An 11098-nucleotide genomic window follows, 5' to 3' on the forward strand; every position below is an offset into this window, starting at 1 on the left:
TTCCTAATTTGAATTTAATTTATAATAATCTTTTACAAGATGAATGCTTTCGTTTAATTTCACAAACATCGACTACTCAAACACCGGATGTTATGGCTCACGTTGTCCGCACACACTCGAATAATTCCCGTCCTGCTAGTGGGGGCGTGACTCTCGAAATAATCGTGGCCCAAATGAATCAACTCGACCTTACTGTATTGCTTGCAAAAGACCAGGGCATCTTTATAAAGTTTGTTATCGTGTCACGGGTAATTTTCCCGAATGGTGGGGAGATCGACCTCATGATCGAATTTATGTTGATGACTCCGACCCAAATAATATTATTGTCACTGCTGAGGGGCGTGGTCGAGGGCCGTCTGACCGCTCGAAACAGAGTAGTAACACCATTGCTCCTCGAGCCCATATGGTTGCTGTACCATCTGCTTCTGTACCGTCTGCTAGTACAGGTCCAACTTCGTCTTCTTCCTCGGTTGTCCTTACAATGGATAATATTGACCTGAACTCTTTCAATCCGACTCAACTTGGGGAACTAACCAGGCTATGGAAGGCTCATCAAGCCGGCTCCAATCAACCAACTCAGGGTAATTTATCTAAACCTGTTTTATCTTCTTGGATTATTGATACAGGGGGCTCGCGTCATATATCAGGTTCATTGTCGCATTTTTCGAATGTTCGTTCAATATTGCCATTATCAGTAGGCCTCCCAAATGGGGATATTGCTTATGCCACTTGATGTGGAGATATTGTACTCTCTGACCGTTTAATACTCAAAGATGTTTTATATACTAAACAATTAACGTGTCATCTTATATTCGTCTCTAGTTTATTATTAGATACCACTCTCACAATTCAATTTTCGCACCAACTTTGTCTCATATAGGACCGTTCCTCGAAGATCCTGATTGGTGCGGGAGCAACGTGAGGGTCTATATTACTTGACGAGTGTAAGCGGTGACACGGTCAAGGTGTGCGCGGTGGGATCTCTCGGCTCAACCGAGTTGTGGCATAGAAGGTTGGGTCACCCGTCCTCCCATGTCTTTCGTTTTTTGCCTTTTATCAATAAACGTTCTAGCAAACATTTTGATTGTCGAACTTGTGATATTTGTTTACGCGCTAAACAAACGCGCGAACATTTTTCTTTAAGTTTAAACAATGCTATGTCAATTTTCGATCTCATTCATTGCGATTTATGGGGCCCATACTCTTCCAATGGATCGTGCGGATCCCAATGTTTTCTCACAATTGTAGACGATTTTTCACGTTCTACATGGGTCTATCTTTTACGACATAAAAATGACACGCAATAAACCTTACTTAATTTTTTTTGCTATGGTCGAAAGACAATTTAATAAGAAAATCAAAATGATACGTAGTGATAATGGGGGAGAATTCCGATCTCTTATTACTTTTTTCAATACTCAAGGTATTTTATTTCAAAATTCCAATGTTGGAACACCCCAACAAAACGGGAGAGCTGAACGGAAACATAGACATATTCTAAACGTCGCTCGTGCCCTCTTATTTCAAGCAAGTTTACCTATATTTCTCTGGGGCGAATGTATTTTAAGTGCGGTTCATCTCATTAATCGTACTCCCACTCCCCTTCTTAAAGGTAAAACGCCATTTGAAAAGCTTTTTAACAAACCTCCACCTATGGAGAACATTCGAGTTTTTGAGTGTCTTAGTTACGCAAAGAATTTAAATCGTAGCAAAGACAAATTTGCATCTCGTAGTTAAAAAATGTGTTTTTATTGGGTACCCATTTGGTAATAAAGGATGGCGTCTCTACAATTTAGACACCAGATCTTATTTCGATTCTCGTGACGTCGTTTTCATTGAAAATGAGTTTCCTTATCAAAATCTTGGTCTTCACAACGACGACCCTACAACCCCTTCTTTTTTACAAGACACACTCACACCTATCGACCAAGCTATTCTTGTTCAACAATCTGACACCTCTACATCATCGGGCTCGACCAATAACGAACCCAACACCTCATCATCACCATCTACCACGACACTTGATCGACCCGAGCCATCTGCTCTTTCTCTCGACCAAACCAGGGATACTCCACCCAACTCACACACCATCATGGGCCGTGTTCATCGTTTAAAGCTTCAAAATTCCAATCTTAAAGATTTTGTACAACCACCTATACATCCGTCTACTCACTTGCTCATCACGCCATCAACATCATCAGGTACCAAGTTTCCAATATCTCATTACATTAGCAATAGCAAATTTTCTCCTAACCATCAAATTTTCTTGTCGGCCGTGACCAACAATTACGAGCCCAATTCTTTTAAAGAAGCTATGCAGCTACCCGAATGGAAAGCAGCTATGCAACTTGAACTTGCCGCTCTGGAAAAAAAATCACACTTGGACACTCGAAGATCTCCCACCAAATAAAAAGGCAATCAGGTCCAAATGGGTCTATAAAATCAAGTGCAACTCCAATGGTACTATAGAACGTCACAAGGCTCGATTAGTCGTCATGGGAAACCGACAAATAGAGGGGGTCGATTACAACGAAACATTCGCACCAACGGTGAAACTTGTTACTGTTCGTACTCTCCTTGCCATAGCTGCAGCTAAAAATTGGACTCTCCATCAAATGGACGTTCACAATACATTCCTACATGGTGACCTCAACGAAGAAGTATATATGAGACCACCACCGGGGTTGGACAATATCCCAGACGGGAAAGTTTGACGATTACAAAAATCCCTTTATGGCCTCCGTCAAGCACCTCGATGTTGGTACGCTAAACTCGATTCCGCTCTTCTTAAATACGGTTTCAAACAAAACCCCTATGATCACTCTTTATTCTCCTTCATAAGCGAAGAAACAGAAATTCACATTCTCGTCTATGTTGACGACTTGGTCATTTGTGGGAACATGCCTACAAAAATTACCGAATTCAAAAATTATTTGACCCAATGTTTTCACATGAAAGATCTCGGGACACTTTAATACTTTTTGGGCTAGAAATCGCAAGAAATGCTACGGGCATATTTGTATCCCAGCGAAAATATGCTCTCGACATTCTCACAGAAACCGGTCTTCTTGGAGCCAAACCCGCACCGATCCTATAACACCCCCGTACACCAGGATGCCTTACCAAGGACCATTCCAAGGTATAAAGGTGTTACCATCTCAGTTTCCCGAGGTAGTAGATCAAATAAATAATAAAAGAACACTTATATTACATTACCGTACTCCTTACAACTCAGGACAAACTAATTACATGTGATGATAAAGGCTACTATAACTCATGATTCTGCACTTCTAAACTGGTAGCGTGATGACTCGATCCCTCCAAGCCCAGCAGCCACAAACCAACAGTACCTGCTAAGCCAACTGTTCACCATCTCCGAATGGATCACAGCAGATACCACAAAATAACACTTTCTAATCAATAAAATTCAAACAAACAATGTAATCGGCTGATCATCCTCCACCTCATCTCACACAGTAACTGACTACACACCGAGGTGTGTAGTCCTGCCAGATTACCCATCGCAACAGGTAATCCTCACCGCCAGTGGGGGACCGCAGCCAATCCCCACCTAAATCCCGCTCATCAACGAGCGATATCCCTGTCCCTTAATGTGCACATCCCCTCCCGTGACGGGTTCCACGGAGGGCGAACTAGGGTGTGAAGCCACTCCCGCAAGTAACTCCACCACAATCAACACACATATCACAGTACCACAGCATCACATCTGTCACAACACCACCACCGTCACAACACAACCACATCACCACCGTCACCACAACACCCATACTCCGATGATCAGCAGATAACAACAATTACAAAACAAACACAATCTTAAATCAATTAACAGTAACTGAGTAGGGAAACCCTACCTCATTGCCAATCGTGAAAAGCGTCCACATATAGTCAAGCAAGACTCCGACATGCATCCTACAACGATAACCATCTCCTATTATGCAACTATCCACCATAACCTACTAAAAGAGACACGAGGCAGAGACTTACCTAATAACGCGAATCGACGATGACACGGACGACGACCACACACGCATCCTTCCTAAGCAATTCCCATCTTTCCCAATGGTGGAGGTGTAGGCTATATACATGAGAGTTTATGGCGGTAGAGGTGATATGAGAGAATGGTAGGCTTGGGTTAGAGAAAGAGGAACTGTCGAGAAAATGAGAAAATAAAATGAATCTCGCGAACTTGCGTTTTATACTAACGCGTCAACAGCAGCCATACTCGGTCGAGTACTGGCGTACTCGGCCGAGTAGGCTCTACTCGGTCGAGTACTGGCGTACTCGGCCGAGTAGGCTCTACTCGGTCGAGTATAGATGATACTCGGCCGAGTAGCCTCTGCTAGGTCGAGTAACCAATCCTATATAGTACATGTTCCAATCTTAGTCTCTCACCCATTCCTCCCTAAGGTCTTTTTGGTCAGAGAGTTGGTCAACAGAGTCCTTAATTATCCTGGGTATTACAGTCTTCCCCCCTTAAAAAGAACTTCGTCCCCGAAGTTCAGCCCACATGACACCAACAGCGAGGTTAAGCATTATGAATACATCCCACATTCATAAAGACATACGAACTTTAGCCATCATTGATGCCACCACCACACCACATTATTCAGACAAACGTCCATACGACCACAAACTATTCTTCCATGTATTACCGGCCAACAACAATCACTTACAAAACATACAGTGAAATAATCCTATCATAGATTCACAGCAAAATATGTTCTTATCCCATATCACATATGTTTCATTAAACACACTCCCATTGGCCGTATCACACCATCTTGTTAAAAGCAACTCAAACAACCAGCAAATACTCAAACAACCGACAAAATACACATCCCGCTGTCTTACAAAACTGCACTATAACCACTAACGATCATACAAAGTTGTTCAAACGCTCGTTCATATAACTTAAAACTCCACCAAGTACCAAAACACTGTAACATAAATACAATTTCAATAACATAAACATAATTTCATCATTTGCTTTTGCGACATTACTCTTCCCCTCTTAAAGGAACTTCGTCCCCGAAGTTCACCACTAAACAACTTTCCCGTTCCCAACTTAACACATATATCTTAATGCCACATTACTCACAAACCGCAACCAATATTGATTCATGCTAACGAAACTAAATTTATGACATTACACCACTACGACCCATAACAACAGAATCTGACGGAAGTTAGGTAACATATTTCTCGATATGTTATTATTGACTAATAATAACTTTATCAATTATCTGTTATTTAGTCATGTAATTCATGTTACAACATAGTAGTCGTTGAGTTTCACTTATCCAATTTGACTTGTTATAACTTTAAGTAACACAGACACCACCGAGGACTGCGCTAGCTGACCCAAAATGTATATTCGACTCGTGACAACAACGATACTCTCTTGTCATTACATAATCATACTCACACCACTTATATATATATATATATATATATATATATATATATATATATATATATATATATATATATATATATATATATATATATATATATATAAGGGTTCTTATAAGGTCCTCATACCATATAAGGCCCTAAGTCCTTATAAGAGCCCTTGGATGGAAGGGATGGAGGGATGAGATTACATCTCATTGAAGGGTCACAATTCTCCCTCCCTAATCCCCTTCCCTAATTGTGTATAATTCTACCTAATTTTGTACAACTCTTCCATCATTCTAATCTCCCAACTCACTTCCTCATTCACTCATCCTCTCTCATTTCTCACATTCCCTCTTTCTCTCTCATTTTCTCCCACCCTCTCTAAACAAAAAAAAAACCAAGTTGATACAAAATAAAAACCAAACTAAAAAAAAAACCCAAAACAACCCCTCCACACACCGACCCACCTGCTGCCCACGACCACCCCACCACACACCACACCCGACCCAAAACTCGCCAACACCACCAGCCCCTCCAACACCACCGACATCAGCAACAACAACCAACAACAACAACAACAACAACAACCAACAACAACAACAACCCGCCTTTACTCCCCCTTCACTCGGCGGCCAGATCTACGCCCACCACCATTCACCTCCTTTTCGCCTCCCACCGTCGCTGACCCAACGCCACCCCACCACACACCACACCATACACCACCCGACCCACCGTCTTCTCCATCCCTCATCTCCAGATTCGCTGCTCCTGCCGCCACCGCCTACTGCTCCTGCCGCCACCGTCGTCTTTTTTTTGGGTTGTTGGTGGGTCGTATGAATGGTGTTTTGTTGTGGTAATGGTGGTGAGGTGGTCTTGTTTGTTGGTTTTTTTGTGGTAATGGTGGTGAGGTGGTCTTGTTTGTTGTGGTAATGGTGCTGAAAGAACTAAACCGTACATATTTAAACTTTGGTTTTATTTTTGTTTTGGTCTTGTTTGTTGGTTTTTTTAAACTTTGGTTTTATTTTTGTTATTGTTATTGTTAGATTATTTGTGATTGTATTGTATTTGTGATTTAGTTTAATCGTCTCACATGTAGTATTGTTTAATTATTAATTGTTGGTTTTACGGTTTTTGTTAGATTTATGGGTTTTTTCTTAGATTTTCGGGTTTTTTTTGTTAAATTTACGGGTTTTTTTCTTATATTTATGCATATAATTTGTTATTCTCATGAGTCATTCACCAACATTTTATTTTTGTATATAATTTGTTAATTTAATTGGGTTATACGACTAAAGTTATACAATTTATGACTAAAGTTATACAATTTATGACTAAAGTTACACCCTTGAAATATTATTTTAGATTTTGGTTTTTTTTTTGTTATTTCAGATTCCGTACAACTTCAGTGGTCATTGTGTACAACTTCAATGCCCTTATGTACAACTTCAGTGATCATTGTTATTTGCTTTTTTTTTATATTCGGTTTTTTCTTAGATTTACGGGTTTTTTTGTTGGATTAACGTTTTTTTGTTATTATGGTGGACTATTTACGACTAAAGTTAATACATTTTCAACATTAAAGTTTAAAGTTATACAAATATGGACTAAAGTTATACAAAAAACGACTGAAGTTATACTCTTATGGAATAAAGTTATACAATTTTGGACTAAAATTACACAAATTTGGACTGAAGTTATACAAATAAGGACTAAAGTTATACAAATAAGGACTAAAGTTATACAATTTTGGACTAAAGTTATACAAATTTGGACTACAATTATACAAAAAATGATTGAAGTTATACAAATAAGAACAAAAGTTATTCAAATAAGGACTAAAGTTATACAAAAATGGACTAAAGTTATACAAAAAAGGACTGAAGTTATACAAAAATAGACCAAAGTTATACAAAAAAAGACTAAAGTTATACAAAAATTGGACTAAAGTCATACAACAATGGACTAAAGTTATACAAAAATGAACCAAAGTTATACAAAAATGAACCAAAGTTATACAAAAATGGACTAAAGTTATACAAAAAATTGAACTAAAGTTATACAAAAATGAACCAAAATTATACAAAAATGAACCAAAGTTATACAAAAATCGACCAGAGTTATACAAAAATAGACCAAAGTTATACAAAAAATGGACTAAAGTTATACAAAAAATTGGACTAAAGTTATACAAAAATTGGACTAAAGTTATACAAAAATGAACCAAAGTTATACAAAAATGAACCAAAGTTATACAAAAATGGACTAAAGTTAGTCCATATTTGTATAACTTTAGTCCATTTTTGTATAACTTTGGTTCATTTTTGTATAACTTTGGTTCATTTTTGTATAACCTTGGTTCATTTTTGTATAACTTTAGTCTAATTTTTTGTATAACTTTAGTCCAATTTTTGTATAACTTTAGTCTTTTTTTGTATAACTTTGGTCTATTTTTGTATAACTTTGGTTCATGTTTGTATAACTTTGGTCCATTTTTGTATAACTTTGGTTCATTTTTGTATAACTTTGGTCCATTTTTGTATAACTTTGGTCCATTTTTGTATCACTTTAGTCCTTATTTGTATAACTTTAGCCCATATTTGTATAACTTTAATCCATATTTGTATAACTTTGGTTCATTTTTGTATAACTTTGGTTCATTTTTGTATAGCTTTAGTCCATTTTTGTATAACTTTAGTCCATTCTTTGTATAACTTTAGTCAATTTTTGTATAACTTCATACTTTTTTTGTATAACTTTAGTCCATTTTTGTATAACTTTAGTCAATTATAAGATTAAAATCAACAAATTATAAGAATTTTTATATGGCTAAGATTAAAACAACAAATTTTATGAAAAATATTTTAGTAGATCTTAGATGAAAAAAAGTATCTCAAAAAAAAAACGAGATTTAAAACCCGAAATCTTAAAAAAAAAGTATAACAAGAAGAGATTTGAGAAAATGAATAAAAAACGAGAAGTAACAAAATAAAAGAAAATAAAAGACAACAACAAAAAATGAATGGAAAAAACAACTCAAAACATGAAAATAAACACCAAACGAAAAAAAAAAAAAAAAAAAAAAAAAAAAAAAAAAAAACGAGGCGAAAAAAAAAAAAAAAAGGTGGCGGCGGTGCGGTGGCGGCGGTGTGGTGGCGGCGGTGGTGGGTGGTGAGTTGGTGTCGGGTGGGATAGTGGTGGGTGGTGGTGAATGAGGAAGAGAAGAATGAATGATTTATTTGAGTTTTTTGATTTAATTGGATTTTTTGGGTTTTTTGATTTAATTGGATTTTTTGGGTTTTATTTATTTATTTGGGTTTTGGGTTTTTTATTTATTTGGATTTTTTGGGTTTTTATTTTTTGGGGTTTTAGAGAGAAGATGAGTTGTGTGATATGTGAGAAAAGTGGATGAGAGGAAAAGAAGTTATAGTGAATTAGTGATTAATTAGAAAGATTAGTGAAGGAGGAGAGAATGAGTGATATTAGTCCATAAACACACTTTTGAAGGTTGATCTTGGCCATCCATCTCCCTCCATCCAATGGCTCACAATAGGACTTATGGACTTAATATATTTAAGGACCTTAGTTGATCTCTTCTCTATATATATATATATATACATATATGTATGTATATATATATATGTATGTATATATATATATATGTATATATATATATATATATATATGTATATATATATATGTATATGTATATATATATATATATATATACATATATATATATACATACATATATATATACATATATATATACATACATATATATATATATATATATATATATATATATATATATGTATGTATACACCAAATTGCAGCACTTTGAACAATATAAAAGCATTCATGTTGGCCATGGCAATGTGACAAAACATTTATATTTTGACATGTTATCCAAGTACATACATACATATAACATGATCGCACTTCATACTAGGACAATTGGTTACGCTAAGCAACACTATGAGACATCCACAAGCTTTGACATACAATTATTCAAAGAAATCTGATGGTTCGAAAATATTATACGTAAGAAGTTCTTGTAACAGTATTATTCGGCCGAGTGTGAGTGGCTACTCGGTCGAGTATAATAGTATACTCGGCCGAGTAAGCTCTACTCGGTCGAGTAGTACCTATACTCGGTCGAGTTTTTACGGGCAGAGAGCTTTTCCTGCCATACCACACAACTCACCCACAAATTCCCTGCAAACAATCACGACTAACATAATACAAAGCATGTCTAAGTCAAACAAGTCACCACATAGTATTCTAAGTAAGTAACGGCCTTATGGCCGAGTACAGTCATCCGAAAGTAAGAAATAAATCCGAAGATAAGTATCCAACACAAATGAAACAAATCCAGGAAATACAACAAAAGGATCAAAAGCCAGGACCCTCCTCCATGTTCTCATCACCACCTGCACAAGAAGTACCTGCTCCCGAGCTACCTGCTCCCTGAAAACCCGCTGCTGCTGAGTAGTCCCCTCATAGCTGGCTGCCATAGTTGGCTCCCTACGGTCCTGCGAGGTAGCCAAATCGGTCTCCTCCGGTGGTCTCCTAAAACTGGGATCAACTCCGTAGCTGTGGAAGACTCCCGTATCTACTCTAGGTCCTCTCCACCAAACAGGTTGTGCTAGTTGTGCCCCTATGCCCTGGTTAAGGGCCACCTCGTGCATGTTGCGAAGCACCAAGGTGGTGGAGATTCGCTCAGTCAAATCACTCACCTGCATCCTAGGGTCATGCACGATGGGATAGGACGAGTACTGGTGAGGGTGGAGGTCAGGGGCGGAGTAAGAGGGCTCGGTCACAACTGGGTCTGCCCTAGACTGCCTGACCCTACGACGCTCACGGGGTGGGGGAGGTGTCTGTTGTCCCTCAGGCACTGTGACAGGCTCAGGTAGGTCTAAGAGGATGGTAGGATCAATCAAATAGGTCTGGGGCTCAGGTCTAGGTATAGCGCAAGGCTCCCACTCAGCTAAGTGGTCAACAACAGGGAGACGGGCAGGGTCGGGAAGTACCATCCACATAGATCCTCTCACTCTCCAGGCATAAGACCCATCATCCATCTCCCTCAACCATCTGTTCTGACACCAATACTGAGCGTTCATGGTAGGAACGGTCTCAACATACTCATCCCCTGATGGAGGTGGGGCCTCAAAATCAGTCAGACGCTGAGCTAGGCGGGTCACTATGGCCCCGCAAGCAACGTGTCGGTTCGGGGACTGTGTCATGCGCTCAAGACTGGAGCACACTACCCCCGGAGCACTATAATATAAATGCTTCTTACGGTGCAGGTTAAGGTAAGACATAAGCAACATGACCTCATGAGAATTAAGCTTGCTCACGTCATCTCTCGTATACAACAAGCAGGTTATCATCCTCAAGAACATACAAAGGGAAACCTGCTGCACATCATTGATCAGCATAGCACTGACGCTAGGGGCAGGTCTGCCAGTCAAATGCGGAAGATAGAGAGGTGCACCACTGTTCTTGGCCACGTCACTAAGGTATCCCGTCCCCTCAGCCTCTAAACCCAAATGACCCGCAAACTCATCCAAGGTCCGCTCGTCATCCTCGTTCATGAGGCGAAAGGAGACGGTCTTCTCCTTTGCATCATAAACGTAAGAGCACAAAAACTCTAAAGTCAGGTGGGGGTAGGACTTCTTCC

Source organism: Silene latifolia, chromosome X, assembly GCF_048544455.1.
Source record: "Silene latifolia isolate original U9 population chromosome X, ASM4854445v1, whole genome shotgun sequence".
Classification (NCBI taxonomy): Eukaryota; Viridiplantae; Streptophyta; class Magnoliopsida; order Caryophyllales; family Caryophyllaceae; genus Silene; species Silene latifolia.